This window comes from Silene latifolia, chromosome 3 (assembly GCF_048544455.1).
Source record: "Silene latifolia isolate original U9 population chromosome 3, ASM4854445v1, whole genome shotgun sequence".
Lineage (NCBI taxonomy): Eukaryota > Viridiplantae > Streptophyta > Magnoliopsida > Caryophyllales > Caryophyllaceae > Silene > Silene latifolia.
Genome location: NC_133528.1, coordinates 56,887,122 through 56,909,458, shown reverse-complemented (window position 1 = coordinate 56,909,458; position 22,337 = coordinate 56,887,122). Strand labels below are relative to the sequence as shown.

The window sequence follows — 22,337 nt, the reverse complement described above, 5'->3', positions numbered from 1 at the left end:
AAGAAATAAAACGAGAAAAGACCTTCGAACGAAGCAACGAAGAAACACGAGGAAGAAGAAGAAGAGCAACGACGGCTAAGCAGCCTCTGGAATAGGCGCAGCAAGTGCTGCGACTGTTCCAGAAGGCGCAACAGCTGTTGCATTTCTTCTCGACAGTATTATATTTAAGAATCTTCTCCATCGCAATATCATCACCAATTCACCACACACTTCAAAATACAACACGAATTTTTACCTTTAATACTACATATAATAATTGTAGACTATAAAATTTAATTTAAAGTTTAATTACTAAATGTTAATTTCTGTACACATTACAACCTTAAAAAACCGTGTATTTGTACGGGATCTACACTAGTATAATAATCAAATCGGAAGAACACTTGGTATATAAGGAGTATAAGTTTGACATTTATAAATTGTTACTATATTGTAACTAGAGTTGGCAAAATCTAACTCAATCGGCTTTGGAATTCGACCCAACAGTTTCCAAAATTTGATAAACCCGAAGGCTAAACTACAAGAAATAGAACCCAAAATATTATGAATCAAGAATCCAACCCCGAAAACTAACTGAAAGGTGATCCCTGATAAAACCCGAAATGCAATGCCAATTGATAATCAATAAAATAAGGCCCTGTTTTTTTTCGGCTGAAAAGAACTGAATTGAATGGAGCTGGATTTAATCGAACTGAAGTAAGATTTAATTTGTGAATAGACTAGTTGAATTGAAATGAACTGAATAGAGTTGAATAAAATTGAAATTAAGTCCAAAAGAACAGGACACAGACTTTTATAGACGGTCTACACCGAAAACCATAGTGCAAGCCCAAGCCCAAACCCGAGAGAACAAACGAAGTTTACAGAACCAACCTTAAACCGAGACTCGAAGCACAAGCAAGAATCAAAGACAAGAGAAGAGGAGGAAGCCATGAGAAGAGCTCTCTTCAAAAATGTGTCACTCTACGCTACCACCTTCACCAAATCTCCCCAAATCCCTCATTATCAAACCCTAAATTTAATTCCCAAATTCAATCTCCCCATTTTCCACAGATTTTTTTCTGAAGAATCCGATTCTTCTGATCAAAACCCTAATCATCCTCCTCCTCCTCCTCCTCCTCCTGCTGTTGAACAAACCAGCTTGGAAACTACCCAGGAAAAACATTTAGACTTAGTTGTTGAAGATGTTGATAATGAAGGTATTTATTAATTTTGATTCAATTCAATATTCTTTTAACCAATTACTGATTGTATAGTAGCTTGTTGATTCATTGTTCATTGTTTCTGTTTTGATTAGTAAGTAATACGGAGTATTGCAAATCCAATTTAGCGAAAATGTCGATGATTTGTGGAGGAAGTAGTTAGTATACACCTAATTGTGGTTTCTCTGAGAAATTTATGGATAAATTTTGGAAGTTGGGTTGTCATTTTTGGTCTGTAGTTGATTTTAGGTTCTTATCAGGGCCAGATTGAAACCGATCAATGCCTTTGGTGTCATCTTGTCGGCGTAAATGAGTTGGGGACATTGGGAATTCTATTTTCTCCATAATCGAGAAAGTTGCTTACTTAGACTCCCCTAGGTAAGTGGGAATCCGTAAGGAAATCTAATTCTTGTATTTAGGCAAAGAGTTGTTTTCATTTCATAAGAGATGAAAAATCGTGTGAAATATTACTTCCTAATCATTAAGATATCTTATACTCCGTAGTGAATTAAACGACCACTATGTGAATGAAATGTTTGTTGCTTGCGTTATTTTTGCTTTATGTTTCTGATGGTAAATATTTTTGGTTGACTCCAGAGCTGAAAACTAGGATAGGGAAGTACTTTGAGGGTGATGAAGAGGCACTCCTATCAGTTCTAGAAGCCATACTGTCCAGAAAATTATCAGGAAAGCATGAAGATACCGATGATGAGCTGACTGAAGAACTACGCTTTGCCCCATTAAAGGATGTTGAGGATAAGGAATTTGAGTCCGATTTTGATGAAGTTATTCAGATTGATGAAGATATTCCAAACTTATGCTCTGCAAAAGATGTAGTTGTCAAGAGGATGTTGCAAGATGAATACTTCAACATGGATGACAAAAAGTGGAATGCCATTGTCGACGAAGCAAAACAACAAGGATATGTAGATGATCCTAAGGAGTGTGAGGAGATTTTGGAAGATATGCTTTACTGGGATAAACTTCTCCCAGGTAACATACTCGTCAATTTATAACTTGTTTTTTTTTGTTTTTTCATTATTTGGGAAAAAAATATCTCAATCATGCATTGTTTCAAAGATTTTATGGCAACTATTGGAATGTACGGAACACTTTAATTGACATTTTTCATTTACTATACTATACACATGTAGACTGGAACTGTTTTGAACATTTTTTGTCCCTTATCTCCATCTGCGTTGTTCATTTACTTCGTCGCCCTAGTCAATTGTTTACCTTTAGTATTTTGCAAAGTGATTTTTAAAAAGAGGTAAACAAATGTCCAAGACATATGATACTATTTTATTACCCTTGTTTGCCTAGTCAATTGTTTACCTTTAGTATTTTTGCAAAGTGAATTTTAAAAAGAGGTAAACAAATGTCCGAGACATATGATACTATTTTATTACCCTTGTTTGCTTTATAATCTTAAAAATCATAAAGTATCTATCACATTTGTACACTATCAATTGGGCACCTCCCCTACGCTGTTTAGCATTTCAGTGTACTCTTGCATGAAGTTTGTAGGAGATGGACATATTTAAACCAAGTGCTAGCATCCTAAAGTTCTCCGTGTGGTGATATTTGGCAATAAGCTTGACTGTTCGACTTATTTTGAGTTTGGTTGCACCCTGTCTCTCTTATATCCTTCGAATTGCATTAAAAGAAGAGCTCAACATATTTTAGGTGCCTCCTTGGGCAAAATTTGTGAAATTAATATTTGGTGAGCAATCACATTTGTGAAGCGATGGTCTTATGGAGCATAAGCTGACATTTTTCTTGTAGCCAGTTATATGGCGCTCAGTATAAGATCCACCACCAGGGCTAGGAAATGGGCAAACAAATGTCTTAGGAGTAAGAGAATGCGGGATGAATTAAAAGAGTTAGAGGGGAGAGTTTAAAACTTGAATGGTTTTTCATGGTGGTATTAGCCATGGATTTTTATCATAAACTTTTTAAGGAAAAATTGATGGCAATGATCCCACCTTTATGTCATCTTCCAAGAATAATCCCACCTTCCATAATCCGAAAATAATCCCAACTTTTAACCATGTCTTTATTAAACAATCTCTTTTACCTGTTACGCGATTAAACGGTTTCATCCCTATTACTTGTTCTCCTTTCTAGATGTTTTATATTTATTTTATTTCATCTCTTACTCTCTTTATCCCTAAACTACTCTGAACAAACTTCCAGAATGATCAAAAGAGAATCAAAAGATTTTGGGTTATGACTTCTATTTATAATCATAAGATCACCATGCCTTATGGTAATCTTCCGATGTGGGACAATTCTAATATTTATACATAGTATATTCACCACAGTAACATTACTTTTCAATGTAGGACAAATAACATACTAAGTACACCATTTTTTTCCGCACCATTTTGACATCAACCCGATTTAATAATGAGAAAATACAATACAATCTACACTCTAATGATAACATTTTTTTGTCATAATCTAATTATATAATTTTCTTACGATACTTTTTTGTCAAATGAAATATAAAGTTTTTATATCAAAATTATAAACATCACTTTAATATAATATAGAAAATGTATATATACGGGACAGTTCTATTATTTATACATAATATATTCACCACACCTATATTATTTTTCAATGTCGGACATAGAACATACTAAAAAGTACATATCTTTTATATCAAAAAATTTTGGGTTAATACTAAGTTTCAAGGATACCTCCTATTTATATTTATAGAATCACCCTACCGTATACTATTCTTTCGATGTGAGATACATAATTTAATTATTTAGACGTAGTATGTTCATCATGCCTACATTATTTTTCAATGTAAAAGATATAACATACCAAGAAGTACATGTCTCTTCTTAAAAAAACCACTATTGTATATATATTATTTTTCTTTGAAGATAAACCACTTAGTTTCGATCATTAGATAGGGATCTCTACATCGTACATATAACGACTCATTAGCGCTCAATTACAGCATTCAGAAGACAACCATTAGTAAAATTTTTAGTTTTGTACTCTGTCACGAGACTACCATTAGTAAAACCTTTAGTTTTGTATTTTTTGATTTTCTTGTTCATGTTCTTAACTCTTTCCCGGGTAGTTCCCAACGATTTCCACTTTATTTTTTATATCATATCGTAGATAATGATAGAAAATCTTAAGAGCTCTTTAAAACAATATTTATGAGACTCCAAATTTTTTGGGTGGATACATAAGTTCCAAATATGCCTCCTATTTATAATCATAGACATCATCTTATACTAATCTTTCAATGTGGGACAATTCTACTATTTATATGTAGTATATTCACCACACCTACGTTATTTTCCAATGTGGGACAAAACATACTAAAAAATTACACAATTTTACATACTAAGAAGTTTTAATATGTGCAAGTAATATGAAATCTATACTTTGATGATAACATTTTTACCACAAAGCTAATTATATTATTTTAATAAATTTTTTAACGATACTTTTTTGCCAAGTGAAATGTAAAAGTTTGATATAAAAATTGGAAATATCACTTGAATATAATTTAGGAAATATATATATATTATAATAATTAAAAGATTCTCCACTTTATTTTTTACATCAAAAATTATTATTTATGATACTTTCCTAAATTAATTTTTGATAATGTGGACGCTCTCAGATCGCTCGAAAAACTCTATTATCTATATATATCTATATATCTATATAAAAGAGAGTTTTTTCGAGCGATCTGAGAGTGTCCACATCATCAAAAATCAATTTAGGAAAGTATAATTTTTGATGTAAAAAATAAAGTGGAATATCTTTTAGTTATTATAATATGTATATTTCATAAATTATATTCAAGTGATATTTCTAATTTTTATATCAAACTTTTACATTTCATTTGGCCAAAAAATATCGTTAAAAAAATTATGAAAATAATATAATTAGCTTTGTGGTAAAAAATGCTATCATTAGAGTATAAATTTCATATTATTTGCACATATTAAAGATGGTGTATTTCGTAATACGTAAAATTGGGTACTTTTTAGTATGTTTTGTCCCACATTGGAGAATAAGTAGGTGCGGTGAATATACTACATATAAATAGTAGAATTGTCCAACATCGAAAGATTAGTATAAGGTGATGTGATCCTATGATTATAAATAGGATGCACATTTAGAACTTATGTATTCACCCAAAAAAATTTTGAGTCTCATAAATATTGTTTTAAAGAGCTCTTAAGATTTTCTATCATTATCTACGATATGATATAAAAAATAAAGTGGAAATCGTTGAGAACTACCCGGGAAAGAGTTAAAAACATGAACAAAAAAATCACAAAATAACTAAAGGTTTTACTAATGATAGTCTCCTGACACAATACAAAACTAAAGATTTTACTAATGGTTGTTCTGAATGCAGTAATAGAGCGTTAATGAGTCTCTATATATACGATGTAGAGATCCATATCTAATGATCGAGACTAAGTGGTTTTACCTTCAAAAAAAATAATATGTTTACAATAGTGGTTTTTTAAGAAGAGACATGTATTTCTTGGTATGGTATATCTTTCACACTGAAAAATAATATAGGCATTATGAACATACTACGTCTAAATAATTAAATTATGTATCTCACATGGAAATAATAGTATACGGTAGGCTGATTTTATAAATATAAATAGGAGACATCCTTACAACTTGGTATTAATCCAAAAAATTTTGATATAAAAGATATAGACTTTTTAATATGTTATATATCCCACATTGAAAAATAATGTAGGTGTTGTGAATATATTATGTATAAATAATAGAAATGTCTTATATATATACATTTTCTATATTATATTAAAGTGATGTTTATAATTTTGATATAAAAACTTTATATTTCATTTGAAAAAAAAGTATCGTATGAAAATTATATAATTAGATTGTGACAAAAAAAAAAATGCTATCATTAGAGTGTATATTGTATTGTATTGTATTTTCTTATTATTAAATGGGGTTGATGTTAAAGTAGGTGCAAAAAAAAAGGGTGTACTTAGTATATATGTTATTTGTCCTACATTGAAAAGTAACGTAAGTGTGGTGAATATACTATGTATAAATATTAGAATTGTCCCACATCGGAAGATTACCATAAGGCATGGTGATCTTATGATTATAAATAGAAGTCATAACTCAAAATCTTTTGATTCCCTTAAGTATTGTCAGAGATAACTCTTAAAAGAGTTTGTATTACTGTCTCTACAATAATGATTTCTAACCTAAGTTAATGTTTGGAAAAATTTTTAGTTATTATAATATATACTATGTATTTCTTATTTTATATTCAAGTGATGTTTCTTAATTTTTATATAAAAACTTTTAATTTCATTTGACAAAATAATGTCGGTAAAAAACTTATGAAAATAATATTATTAGATTCATAGTAAGAAATGCTATCATTAGAGTATATATAGATTTCATATAATTTGCACATATTAAAGATGGTGTATTTCATAGTATGTTATATTTCCCACATTGAAAAATAATATAGGTGTGATAAATATACTACATATAAAAAATAGAATTTTCCCACATCGAAATATAGCATTAGGTGGGTGATTCTATGAGCATCCTTGGAACTTAGGCATCAACCCAAAATCTTTTTGAGTCGCTTAAGTATTGTCTTGGAGAGCTCTTAAAAGTTTATATCATTATATTTTCTACCTATCGATTTTATATGTTCCATATTGAAAAATAATGTAGGTATGGTAAATATACTATGTTTAAATAATATAATTAGAATTGTGTTAAAAAATATTCTATCATTAGAGTATAGGTTCTTATCATTTGCACATATTTTAATTATGATAAAAAAAATAGAAAACAAACATCCATGGTAGCATGTGTAATCTATCAAAGTTTAAGGTTACCATGAGAAATTTCCAATATTATAATGATATAGTTAATTAAATTTGCATTTAAAAGAGAGATATCCGTACCATTAAAACAATAAAGGGGGTATTATTTTTTAATTGTTATTTTATTGCCACGTCATCAAACTTAACGTCCATTTAACAACCTTACATTAGGGGGTACCATGGGCAAAAAAATGGAACCTCAAGGGTACCATAGGCAGATTTTTAAAAGTAGGGGTAACATGGAAAATCTAACAAAATTAAGGGGTACCACGGAAAATTTTCGTATCTCAATTATGTTAAATTTTTTTTGAAAAAAACAACGTACAAATATTAATGGAGAGTACTTGATCATATTATTAAATTTAAATATAACTACTAGATATAATGAGTAGCAATTGTCTGTATTCGATATTCGAGATCTGATTGGATGTCGAACTAAGTGCAAAAAAGATGGTGTAATTATGAGCATGTTATTTGTCCCACATTGAAAAATAATGCAGGTTTGATAAATATATATTACGTATAAATATTAGAATTGTCCCACATCAGAAAAAAAAATCCAATTTTTGTGAATATATTACTTATAAATAGTAGAATTGTCCCATATCGAAAGATTAGTATAAGGTGAGGTGATTATATGATTATAAATAAGAGTTAACCCACGTATATATTAATCTTTTATTTTTTTTGGAAAAAGATATTTTAATAATATGTAAACATTAAACGCTTATAATGTTTTTTTTTTTTTTGCATTATAAATAAGTTAATTACCCCGTTGCAACGCACGGGCATTCAATTTAGGAAAGTATAATTTTTAATGTAAAAAATAAAGTGGAAAATCTTTTAATTATTATAATATGTATATTTCCTAAATTATATTCAAGTAATATTTCTAATTTTTATATCAACCTTTTACATTTCATTTGGCAAAAAAATATCGTTAAAAAAAATATGAAAATAATATAATTAGCTTTGTGGTAAAAAATGCTATCATTAGAGTATAGATTTCATATTCTTTGCACATATTAAAGATGGTGTACTTCGTAATATGTAAAAATGTGTACTTTTTAGTATGTTTTGTCTCACATTGGAAAATAACGTAGGTGCGGTGAATATGCTACATATAAATAGTAGAATTGGCCCGCATCGAAAGATTAGTGCAAGGTGATGTGATCCTATGATTATAAATAGGAGGCATATTTCGAACTTATGATCCATCCAAAAAAAATCGAGTCTCATAAATATTGTTTTAAAGAGCTCTTAAGATTTTCAATCATTATCTACGATATGATATAAACAATAAAGTGGAAATCGTTGGGAACTACCCGGGAAAGAGTTCAGAACATGAGCAAGAAAATCAAAAAATACAAAACTAAAGGTTTTACTAATGGTAGTCTCCTGACAGAGTACAAAACTAAAGAAATAATGTCGGTAAAAAAATTATGAAAATAATTATTAGATTCATGGCAAGAAATGCTATCATTAGAGTATGTATAGATTTCATATAATTTGCACATATTAAAGATGGTGTATTTCATAGTATGTTATATGTCCCACATTGAAAAATAATATATGTGTGACAAATATACTACATATAAAAAATAGAATTTTCCCACATCGAAATATAACATAAGGTGGGTGATTCCATGATTATAAATAAGAGGCATCATTGGAACTTTAACATCAACCCAAATCATTTGAGTATCTTAAGTACTGTCTTGGAGTGCTCTTAAAAGTTTATATCATTATATTTTCTACCTATTGATTTTATATGTCTCACATTTAAAAAATAATGTAGGTGTGGTAAATATACTACGTTTAAATAATATAATTAGAATTGTGTTAAAAAAATTTTCTATCATTAGAGTATATATTCATATCATTTGCACATATTTTTATTATGATAAAAAAAATAGAAAACAAATGTATGAATATTAATAGATAATATAGTATTTACTTATTATTAAATCGGGTTGGATGTCGAATTAGGTTCAAAAAACATGGTGTACTTTTAAATATGTTATTTATAAATAGGATATATCCTTAGAACTTAGGTATCACCCAAATATATTAATCTCTCAAAGTATACTTATTATATAAGAGACTTTAAACATAATCTTGAATTAAATGTTAAATTTCTAAAGTTGTAACATTTTTTTTAGGTGGGAGAAAGAGCGATAAAATGGTCAGTGTTATAACGGAAATTTTTCATGATACCCTATAATTTTGGTAGATTACACATAATATCCCTAATTTTAAGTTTCTACATATAATACCCTTGTGTTTACTTTTTTTCACAACGCTATTACTCCTATGAGTAACTAGATGAGTAATTGAGCATGCCATGCTATTTGTGTTTTGTTATTTAGGTATTAAATGTTAGTTTATTAAATAAAATATAGATTTAGGAATTAGATATTGAACTGTTTGTGTAATAGATAACAAAAGAAAAAGGCGTCCCCAAGTCATAAGAGTAATGGGCTTATGACGGAAGTTGTCAAATGGTATTCTGAGAAAGAAAAAGGTGAACACAAGGGTACCATTTGTAGAAACTTAAAATTAGGGGTATTATGTGTAATCTATCAAAGTTCAAAGTTACCATGAGAAATTTCTAATATTATAATGATATAGTTAATTAAACTTTCATTTAAAAAAGAGAGATATTCGTACCAATAAAACAATAAAGGGGGAATTATTTTTAATTGTTATTTTATTGCCACGCCATCAAACTTAACGTCCATTTAATAACCTTTACATTAGGGGGTACCATGGGAACCTCAAGGGTACCGTAGGCAGATTCTTAAAAGTAGAGGTAACATGGAAAATCTGACAAAATTAAGAGGTACCACGGAAAATTTCCGTATCTCAATTATGATTTTTTTTTTTTGAAGAAAAACAACGTACAAATATTAATGGAGAGTACTTGATCATATTATTAAATTTAAATATAACTATTAGATATATGAGTAGCAATTGTCCGTATTCGGTATTCGGGATCTGGTTGGATGTCGAATTAAGTGGAAAAAAGATAGTGTAATTCTGAGTATGTTATTTGTCACACATTGAAAAATAATGCAGGTTTGATGAATATATATTACGTATAAATAGTAGAATTGTCCCACATCAGAAAAATAATCCAAGTTTGGTGAATATATTACATATAAATAATAGAATTGTCCCACATCGAAAGATTAGTATAAGGTAGGGTGATTATATGATTATAAATAAGAGTTAACCCACATATATATTAATCTTTTAATATGTAAACCAATCATTAGACATGAATGTAAACATTAAAACCTTATAACGTTTTTTTTTTTTGCATTATAAATAAGTTTATTACCCCGTTGCAACGCACGGCATTCAAACTAGTATATATATATATATATATATATATATATATATATATATATATATATATATATATATATATATATATATATATAGACTAGAACAAGTCATTTTTATGGAAGGACTATTTAAAGAAGAAGGGGTTGAAAGATAGGATTGTTTTTGGATTATGGAAAGGTGAGATTATTCTTGGAAGATGATCTAAAGGTGGGATTTTTCCCGTCAATTATTCCAACTTTTAATGGTTTTTCATGGGAAAAAAAGGTTTTTTTTTGTGTGTGTGTCATTGAGAAACAAAGTTTTCATGGCATTTAAGGTAATTGAAAAGTAGACACTTTCTTACGTTCTTTGGAAAAAATGTTGCCTTCTAAATCAGAATATTTAGTCTCGAATTTTAACCCTCCAGTGACTAATTTTATATTACTCTTTCCGTTTGACCTTTTTAATAGCTGTAACTTTTTTTATAATTATATTGTTGAGATGTGTGTTTGAATGACGAGTAATTTGGATGTAGCATCTGACCTGTCACCATTATGATTGCTTTCTTGTAGAGGACATTAAGCAGAAGGTCCAAGCAAAGTGTGATGAATTAGCGGAGAAAATGGAAAATAATGGACTTGAAGTAGAAAAAGCATATGAGCAATTCAAGGTGTTTGAGGATGAGATCGTAGCAGAGCATATAAAGAAGGATGAGGAAGAGAGACTTCTTCCGTAGTCGATGAGGTGGCGAAGCTCAATGGATAAAAAGAGCAATGATCCTCCTGGTGTGGGTCCCATCCTCCTATGGCAAACACGACTTGTACTTGTTCCTGGTGGAGATGCCCGACATCCTAAAAACAGAAAGGTAAAATTATCGGTGGATCATTAAGGAGCTTCGACGTCGAAATGTCAGTTCCGCCGAATGAGAGAAATAGTTGGGAAAAGGTATCATTCCGGAAAAGATGAGCTAACAATAACTAGTGAAAGGTAACGTTGAAATCCTTCTCACATCTATGATTATGCATCCAGATTTCGAGTAGGCAAACCTGTGATACATTCAAACTGTCACTATGTTGTGGATGACCGCTTTATCTTTTCAGTACTACAAAACACAGTAACATATGAGACGGTTTCGCATGTGAGACGAACCCATTAATTAAATTAGGATATAAGTAATTGGGTTGGTCTCACATCTCACATATTGGCAATAATATTATTCGTTCTTATCTATTATGTATTCTGTATATAACTATGTAACAAAGGAGTCTCATTTATGAAATGACTGCCATTGCTGATAGGAATTTGTATTGTTAATAATACCTTGCGGATTTCAATTTGAAGTGTTTTTTTTTTAAATGGCTTTTACCAAATTGCATATAATTCCCCATCGTTTCAGGTTTGAACACCGTGAAGAAAATAGAAAAGACTGCCTGAGAACTCTGCTAAGCATAATTGAAGAGGCTGGAAAAGCTACTGCTTTGGTGGATGAGGCTCGGACTGCTTACGTCAAACAAAGGCTCAAAGCAAATCCAGCTTTCATGGCAAGATTACATGCCAAGACCAAGCAGGCTCCAACTGCTATTCCGGCATGAGTAGTTCTACTACAATGGAGTTTTGATGACCTTTTACAGTTATGCGGTTAATGAAACACGGTGGAGCATCTCTGTGTTCTTCATTGCTCTACACAGTTGATTGAGAGAAAATTGTTGGTGATAGCTTGCGAGACCGTTCAAGTTTCTTTGATTTCCGGCGCTCTTTTTTGTAACAAATTGTTTGCTAAAATTTGAGGTTTCTTTGCCTCATTTTAACTGGATGAAGCTTTTGGTATAGAGATAGGGTAGAGTTGATCTTTACCCCCCTTTCTCCTTTAAATTTCTTGTTTGAGCTGTGATATTCGAATTGATGTATTCCATGTTTTTGACTTTGTTTCATGTTGCTTAGACAACACAATTTAATAATTGACTATATGCATTGGCAGTTCATTCAAAGTGATTGTGTGATATCGGCCAGCTATTATTGAACAAACTTAATTTAGATCCTCTAAAACATGATCTGGGATAATGCTCAGCTGACGCTTGCTTAATTGTACCCAACAGCGAAACAGTTGACAATGTCACACAACCGATCATCCAAAAAGCAAAAATATAATGATATTAGTAAAATATTTAAGTCGACAATGTTGTGTAGAAGCCAGGGATTACTAAATTGAGTTAGTGACTGGAAGTGCGAATAATTCAAGTTTTCCCAATTTCTTGTGGGAGAAGTATCGAGAAAGAATGATAGGATTATGAGCATTAAGTTTGTAGTCGGGGATGAGGTGCTGACAGTTATAAATGCTTACGCACCTCCATCGGATTGGATGCTTCTTTTCGACGAGCCTTCCGGGAAGATCTAGAAGAGGTTGTAGAACGAGTTCCTATTGGAGAGATTAATCATTGGTGGTGACCTCAATGGGCATGTGGGTACTAGTCGAGTTGGCTTCGAGAGCATTCATGGGGGTTTTGGGTTCGGGGAGAGAAAGGAAGCAGGAAGTGACATATTAGATTTTGCTTTGGCATATGACTTGGGTATAATAAACACTTGGTTCGAGAAAAGACATTCTCATTTGGTGACTTATAGGAGTGGAGAAAATGCTAGTCAAATTGACTTCCTTTTGGTAAGGAATGTGTGGAGGAAAGAATACACTGATTGCAAGGTCATACCCTGGGAAAGTACCATAACACAACATAGACTAGTGGTGCACTGGTGCATGATTTCCGGGGTAAGAGAGACTTGAGGAAGAGAAAGATAATCGATGAGGCACGAATCAAGTGGTGGAAGCTACAAGGGGAAAACCAACAAGCGTTTTTGGATAAGGTTGGAAATAACGATATTTGGTCGGATTGCAAGGAGAAAGATATAGAGGCAACATAGGATAAATTGGAGCATATTGTAAAGGATTTGGCGAGGGAGGTGTAAGAGGAATCTAAAGGAAATACACCATCAAGTAAGGACACATCTTGGTGGAACGATTAGGTGAGACTAGCGATAAAGACAAAATGTGAATGTTATAAGGTTTTGGGGAAATGCATGAGTGATGAGAACTTTGAAAAGTATAAGGAGGCTAGACGAGCCGCTAAAAAGGCAGTGCTGGATGCGAGGGCAAAAGTTAACCAAGAGGCAAGAAGTGTATGCCAGGTTGGACACGAGAGAAATAGAGAAGGATATCTATAAACTGGCTCGCATAAGAGACCGAAAGACGAAGGATATTGGGAGAGTTAGATGTGTGAAAGATATGGACGACAAGGTTTTGGTTCATGATAACGAAATAAAGGCGAGATAGAGTTCTTACTTTGATACTTTATTCAATGGACATCAGGAGCAAGGTTTTGGGGATGTAGAAGTAACACCAAGCATGATTAATCGGGAATTTGTGCGTAGAATACAAAAGAGTGAAGTTAGAAAGGCGTTAAGGAAGATGGGTGAAGAGTCTATCGATCCGAAATACTCAAGATGGGGGGAGGGTGTTGGGTATAAAAACTTTAGCCCACTTTTTCGAATATCCGTATGAGCGTGAATTAATAATTAATTATTTAAAGTTTATTGATTAAACTTTAACTAATTAACTAAACAAATTAAAACGTAAGGAAACGAACGAAGGAAAACGAGTGACACACGTGATTTTGAAGTGGTTCAGTTTCACAAGTCGAAACCTACGTCCACTATTCTCGAATAATAATTTTAGTACCTTTCTACGGATTACAAAATTAATAACCCACTCGTACAACTACCTCAAGCTGTAACTCAATTGAGTACCATTAAATACTGGGTTTTGTCTAACTTACGTTAATAAGAAAGTACTAGATTGTTCTTCTAATTTGTTTACACAATTGAACGAGTAAGAAACAATGTAAAGTACTATTATCCAATAACGTAATCTATGAAAGTAAATAGCAATATGAAGCACATCTTTTCGTAAAGATTTTCGAATTGCAAAAACAAGTTAATTGCATCATTAAGAGGATGATTATGGTATGTTGGGTTATAACTAAAGTATTGGTTGTATTTGTGTGTGTGTGAAGGATATATTGTTGTTGATTGTTTTTGGAGACGTAAGATGGTTGGGAGACCGTCTTACGCTTTAGTTGCCTCTTGGAGCTTCCCAATCCAAGAGGGATGTGCACATTAATGGTTTGAGTTTGGAGGGACGCGTGTGGTTGAGACACGACGTCTGGCAGGGGATTCAATTGGCTTCCGGACCCGGTACGTCTGGGCGTGTCCCGGTACCTGTTTGTTGTTATTGATGCGTGCTTATTTCATAGATTATTTCGTATTCATTTGCACGCATTTATGAGCTTAATTAGTAGCTTTCGCTACTATATTCCCTTGTATTTTCTACTTTGTCGCTTCTTTGTATTTATTGCAGAAACGGACAAGAATTAAGTAGAAATCGGACCTAAACTTAACCCAAGGAGCTACCCATTTGGATAAAATTAAAGTTTGGACTCGGAACGTGGCCTAGAGATGCGTGAAGTCATCAGGGAAGCTGAAATGGGAGCTATTTGGTGATGCGCGTAGGAGTAAGAAAGCTTAGCGGACAAAATACGAACTTCAAATTACTAGTGCTTAATTTAAAGAGTCATATCTCGTGTTATACAAATGATAATCAGGTTATTCCAATTGAAGATGAAAGCGTATCCTCTTATCTTTCCAACGCCACCAAAAACGCCTGATTTGCCCAAGTAACGAAGAAATGGCGTCCGTTTGAAGTTCAGTGCGCAAAGCAGGAATTACGCGTTGAGTTCGATCGAACGCAATTCCTCTCGATTGGTCACTCTAGCCTTTCGATCGACCACCTACTCTACTGGATCGACCATATTACTCCTTGATCGACCAATTTTGAGCACAAAACCTCTCGATCGAGGACTTATGCTAAGGAAACTACTCGATCGAGAACTGGTATGTTCGATCGAATGAAGACCGCTGCTAAAGAATTAATCGACACACTAAATGACGCAATAAATCCCAACTTTGTCTTATTATTTCTTTTAGACCTAGCTTGTTTTACTATAAATACTTTAGCTAGATCAATGTATGAGAGATCGGACTTTCGGGGGAAATCATCTCCCTGACTCTTTCTCTCTTCCTAAAAAACTTATTATTTAGAACTTCTTCCTTTCTCTGAATCTCTTCCTCATGTTTGGTATTTTCTTCCCCTAAACTCTTTACTTAATTTCTCTTGTTCCCTTATTGCTCTTACTGCTTTTAATCTCTTTACTCGTTTATTTATCGTTGTTAATCTACGCCTTTAATTAGATTAATTTCTCTCATCCTTACCTCTGTTAGATTAGTTTTAATTATGCATAGCTAGTTTACCATGCTAGGATTAAGGGAGCCTTAATAGTTAATCGATGATGCTTTAATTGGTCTAGAGGTTTTTTTTGTGAGAATTGTTTGATAGCAATATAACTGTAATCGTTTGGTTGAATGCATGCAACTGAATTAGTTAACTTGGTTAAATTCAGACCTAGATCGAGAGATTGGAATGAACAGACCTGCTATGGACAATAGACTACACTAATGAGGGTAAAAGCTAAGTTAGTAGTATTTTAGGGCAGATAGCGGACCGAGAGGACCTTTCCTTTACCCTTCTCACATCAGACTGACTGACCTACCTTTAGCTGACTTGTGCAATTATCATGGTGAACCGACATCCTGGCATATTTCTCTCTATCTGTTAATCTCTTATTTCAATCCTTGCTTTTAATTTAGTTCGTTAGTTTAGTAAAAACAACTTGAACCCCCCTACTTTGTGACCGTAGATAGACCGAATAACGAGTAGATAGTGACCGCCTCCCTGTGGATACGATACCCGACTTGCCTCTGCTGCATTAGTTAGAGCCTGTTGGTTTTATTTTTGATAGGGTTGCGATAGCTGTGTCAGTTATCGGTATGTCTGGGCGTGTCCCGGTACAAGTGTGGTTGTCGGTATGCCTGGGCGTGTCCCGGTACCATGGTGGTGGTCATTTGGTGTTATGTCATTCACATTAGTAGTCATGTTGCATGTTCACACTTGAGTCGTGTCACCTTTTATTTGTTTATTGAAACTGACGTTTGTGTTTCTGTGTAATTGTCACCTGTCTCTTTTGGGGTGGCCTGTGTCGATCCATATGATATCCTTTGGTAATATGGGGAGCAGGTTAGGTACAGATTGTTTGGATAGTACGCGGGAGACGGGACGAGCTTGATGAGTCACGAGACGAGTATAGTTGGCTAGAGAGTATAGTTGTCATGAGTTTTACTTTTATTCATTTGTTTACGTTTGTGTAATTCACTAAACATTACATTTATTTATAAAATGTTCTTTTATTGAAGTTTTGAAACACTACCTCGGGAAACCGAGATGGTAACGCTCCAATTATCTTGGCCGGATAGTTGGGGTGTTACAAAGTGGTATCAGAGCGAGGATTTTGGAACCTAAACCAATGAACCAAAATGAACATAGGTGTGTCTAATAAAATGAACCGGACATGAGTACAATAGGATATCGGCTTTGGGTGAGAAGGATCCCTCATTTCAAAACTAGATCCTATTGTTTCGGTTGGTCACTACGCAGGTGGTTATGAGTCGGGAAACGTGAAGTGAAATGTTGCATGATCATGTGTCTTATTATTTTGTTTAGCACCTTACATGAGTTACTTAATCAATCGAAATGTTGTGTGATTACATGTAGTTTTGATCATAGTTAAGTACCTTGCATGATATCGTTGTTTATGATGCGGTGTATCTTATCATGTGAAAATGTGCCCATCTTTAGGCGTTTTAATACCGTACATGTTTGAACTTCATTAGTGCCATAGTTAGAATGTGAGTAGTAATGTTTCTTAGTAGATTAGTCATTAGTAAACAATGATGTTTGTTAGTCGGAAATTGCAAACCATAGAGGGGCAACAAACCGAGTGCGAGCTAGTACCCGGCCGAGTACATGTCACTCGATCGAGTGAACCCTATCACTCGACCGAGTAGACCATTTTCCAGAAAGTTGAAACTTTCTGGAAGTGGGTCACTCGATCGAGTGGAGAAGGCACTCGACCGAGTGCCAATTTCTGGGTTGTGAATTTCGCAAAAATTGCATTATTGCCTTATTTTATTTCTTTATTCATTCATTTAAGATCATTTTGCTTGTAAATATCATTGTTGCTAATTGCTTCAAATTTTGTCAATTAATGGCAGGTTTTGTTTGATTCATAATATTAATCTTATTTTTACATTAATTAGGATGCTAAGTATGAAATTTCATGTTGAATTTTACCCAAATTTTTTTTATGAACTCGAAAATATATGTTCTAGAGTCAATAATTTGATTTTATATTTGTTGTTTGGTTATTGGTTTAACAAGGACCAAAACTTGGTTGTTATTGCCAACTTTCTCGTACATTTGAAAATTTGTCTTGAAAATTTTGTTGCAAAATTTTCGAAACTTTAAGGTTCATTCCTAAATTTTGATTTTTCGTGTTTGAAACTTAGTTTAATTAACTAATGTGGCTTAATTATACCTCGGTGCTTAGTCCTTGTTAATGTAGTATTGTGTTTGCAATAACCTAGGAGTCTTGCATTTTGTACCCCATTCCTTATCAAGTTTTGTCATAAAGATTCACATGTTGTTAATGATGTTAGGCATGACCATTGAAAGATCATAGATCCATATTAGACTCTCTAATAAAAATTAAATTATCTCATAATTTGTCATTTAGGTGATCTATGTAACATGCATGCTAATATGAAAGCATAAAAATGAAAGTATAAGGAAAAACAATTTCCTTACATTGATTTTGTGGTAAAAAGGGCACAAACTAGTTCACCTTACTAGCTTGTTCTTGAGCTTATTCCAAATGGATGATCCTCCTTACTAATCTTCAAAGAGAAGATCTCCTTCTTGTTGCACCCAAGAACTTACCCAAAAATAATAACAAGTATTGAACTAGAACTTCTTAATATTGAACCCTTGATATTATTTATAATATTACTAACAAGTTTTAGTAATAAAATTTATGTATACTAACAATCTTAGTAGTGATGAATAATTATTTTTTAGAGAGATGTACAAAAATTGTTCACATGCAAAATGTAAAGTGAGGTTGTCTCTAAAAATGAACAATAGATGGAGTATAAAGGAGGAATAGGGCCGGGTAGGTGGAGGTGGAGTGAGGGAGTAGTTTTTCTTATTTTTTAATTGTCCAATGCATTATGACACATAATGATCATATGACAATTATGGAAGAAAAATAAGCAAAGTGTAATGATCATCCACTACACTCTATTTTACACGGTCCAATTACCCATTTACGGGTCCATATTATTTCTTATATTTGTCACACAAATACGTGTAAATATTATTTAAACATCGCTTCATGTTTAAATACTTCCAATTAATTTCGTCCAAATCACTCCGTAAATATACGTGTACCGCTACACATATTATTTACGTACCAATATTAATCACATTAATCAATTAGTACAATTTTAGTGAATTAACAATGAATTAACTAAAACCCGTCTCCCAAAACTTATTATTCAATTATCGCATAATTAAATAATAACTGCCGCTCCTCGAGTTCGCAACTCGAAATCTCTCTAAAAATAATCGACTAACTTTTTAGTCTTTAAATCAAGGGACTAAATAAATTGTATCTCATACAATTAATTAGTTATCAATTGGGGTTCGTTCCTATAGGTGTGACCGAAAGGGGTCAGTTGATCACCGCCGTCTCACGACAATAACGTCAAACTCTAGTCAGCCAACCGTTATCGATTTACGTTAATCAACTGACGAGGATCAAATAATTAAATATTTGATGATATTCCATTAATGAGATTTATTATGTTAACGCACTATTGTGGAGGACACTAACTCCAACAATCTCCCACTTGTCCGACACAAGGTGTGCGCTACCAATTCTCTTGTCCGTTTTAATCTCCCACTCAATGCAAGGTGTCTTTCAGGTCGCACTTGCACACGAACATATCGCGAGTGGTTTTCTCGATCGGGAGTGTGACTACCTGACCGGAAAAATCTCTCACAGATTACTTCCGAGCGTGGCCACGCATTTGTAGTCATTAACTCCTCGAGTGGCCTTGAGATATAGTTACCCAACGTGGGTGGACAATTCCTGTATGCCCTATCTATCCTATTGCACAATACAACTCACCATGACCTAGTAAATGCCCTTTTGGCCTCCTTTCACGGCACGACCTAGGACAAAAACCAAAGTCACTCGGAAACTGCACTTGCTCAGATAATAGTCTCCAGTCAAAAGAATCGACTCATTAGAACATCTTAGAGATCCCCGCCACGACCAGGCGTCAATAATAGAACTTAGGGACTCTTTAAATGGTCACTGTCCGGCAAAGTGTCACACACTCTGCCTATGTAATCAACTAGTCATCACGTATGACCTTATGGTGTTGAACAACCATCAATCGACTTACAATCTAGTCACTCTGAGACGTCACCTCATTAAGTGACTAGGGACAAAATACAATATTCATCTTATTCACTTGAATAGTGTTCAACATTGTCTCCAAAACTTATTCAGATAAACAAGGTATTAAAATTTAGTCACACTAAATAAAAGATTCATAAAAGAATGAATACGAAAACAATGAATGTGATTATCATATATATAATAAAAGATACACTATCCAATTATTACATATCCATAATCTAAAGAAAATCTGGTACTCGTCTCAATCCCATAGCGACGACATGACCATCATGCTTAGCCTTTGATAAAGGCTTGGTTAAAGGATCAACAATATTATCATCTGTCCCAACCTTACAAATGTCAATTTCCTTCCTTTCCACATAATCTCTAATTACATGGTATTTCCTTTCAATGTGTCTAGATTTCTTACTAGACTTAGGCTCTTTGGCTTGAAAAATAGCTCCACTGTTATCACAATATAGAGTGATTGGATCTTTGGCGGAATGGACTACTCCTAGCCCCTCCATGAATTGCCTAATCAAAACAGCTTCCTTCGCAACCTCAAATGCTGCAAGGTACTCAGCCTCTGTTGTAGAATCCGCGGTAACGCTTTGCTTGAAGCTCTTCCAGCAAACAGCTCCTCCATTTAGCATAAACACATAGCCGGATTGGGATTTCATGTCATCCCGATCGGTTTGGAAACTTGCGTCCGTGTAACCTCTTACACGCAACTCAGTTTCTCCTCCAAACACTAAGAACGAATCCTTAGTCCTTCTCAAGTACTTAAGGATGTTCTTTACGGCTATCCAGTGAATCTCACCAGGCTTGGCTTGATAACGACTTGTCATGCTCAAGGCATACGCAACGTCGGGGCGAGTGCAAATCATAGCATACATGATAGACCCAATAGCGGAAGCATAAGGGACGGTCTTCATGTGTTCAATTTCCTTAGGGGTGGAGGGAGACTGTGACTTGCTCAATGTAATCCCTTGTCCCATAGGTAGAAATCCTCTCTTGGAGTCTTTCATATTGAACCGGTCAAGAACTTTGTCAATATAAGCTTCTTGACTCAATGCTAGTATCCTCTTGGACCTATCCCTATAGATCCGGATACCTAAGATTCGTTGTGCCTCTCCCAAGTCCTTCATTTGGAAGTGTTTCCCTAGCCACTCCTTAACGGAAGTGAGTGATGGAACATCATTTCCAATGAGCAACATGTCATCCACATATAGGACAAGGAATGCAACCTTACTCCCACTAAACTTCATGTATAAACACGGTTCTTCCACACTTCTACAGAAACCATATTGTTTAATAACATGATCAAAGCGATGATTCCAACTCCTAGATGCTTGCTTAAGACCATAGATGGACCTTTTAAGCTTACACACCTTCTTAGGGTTATATGTATCAACAAAACCTTCAGGTTGTATCATGTACACCTCTTCTTCTAGAATCCCATTCAAGAAGGCGGTTTTGACATCCATTTGCCAAATCTCATAATCATGAAATGCGACAACCGCTAAGATTATCCTGATGGACCTAAGCATAGCGACTGGAGTGAAGGTTTCGTCATAGTGTAAACCATGAACTTGGGTGAAACCGTTTGCCACCAATCTAGCTTTGTAAACATCCACATGTTTATCCACGCCGATCTTAATTTTATATATCCATTTACACTGAAGGGGTCGCACTCCCTCAGGTAAATCCACCAAGTCCCATAATTGGTTCTCGTACATGGAATCCATTTCGGACCGCATGGCTTCTAGCTAAAGCGAGGAGTCGGGACTAGACATGGCCGATTTGTAGGTAGTGGGTTCATCACTTTCAAAAAGTAACAAAACACCATCCTCTTCGATGTTACCAAGGTAGCGATCAGGTGGATTAAAAATCCTACTTGACTTTCTAGGAATAATTACCGTTTCAGAGGAAGAGGGAATGCTATCCTCCACGTTCTCCTCTACCTCATTCTCGGTTTGTGGCTCTCGAACTTCTTCAAGTTCAAATTTTCTCCCACTCTGTCTCCTAGAAATAAACTCCTTTTCTAGGAAGACAACATCACGAGCCACAAACACTTTGTTCTCGTGTTTATTGTAGAAGTAATAGCCACGTGTTTCCCTTGGATATCCTACAAAAAGACATTTGTCGACACAGGTGCAAGCTTATTGTCAGACTTGATCTTAACGTACGCTTCGCAACCCCAAATACGCATGAATGACAAATGAGGGACTTTCCGTGTCCATATCTCATATGGAGTCTTATCGGCCGCTTTAGTCGGGCTTCGATTTAGTGAAAATACTGCAGACAAGAGGGCAAAACCCCTAAATGAACTAGGAAGCTCAGTTAGACTCATCATAGACCGAACCATATCAAGTAAAGTTCGGTTTCTCCTTTCGGCCACACCATTTAATTGCGGTGTGCCACGAGGAGTCCATTGTGATAATATACCACAATCT

General features: G+C 33.9%; 1 pseudogene; it reads left to right on the top strand.

Moving 5' to 3' along the window:
• Positions 1 to 885: 885 nt before the first annotated feature.
• Positions 886 to 12,376, top strand: LOC141646103 (uncharacterized; annotated as a pseudogene).
• Positions 12,377 to 22,337: the final 9,961 nt, after the last annotated feature.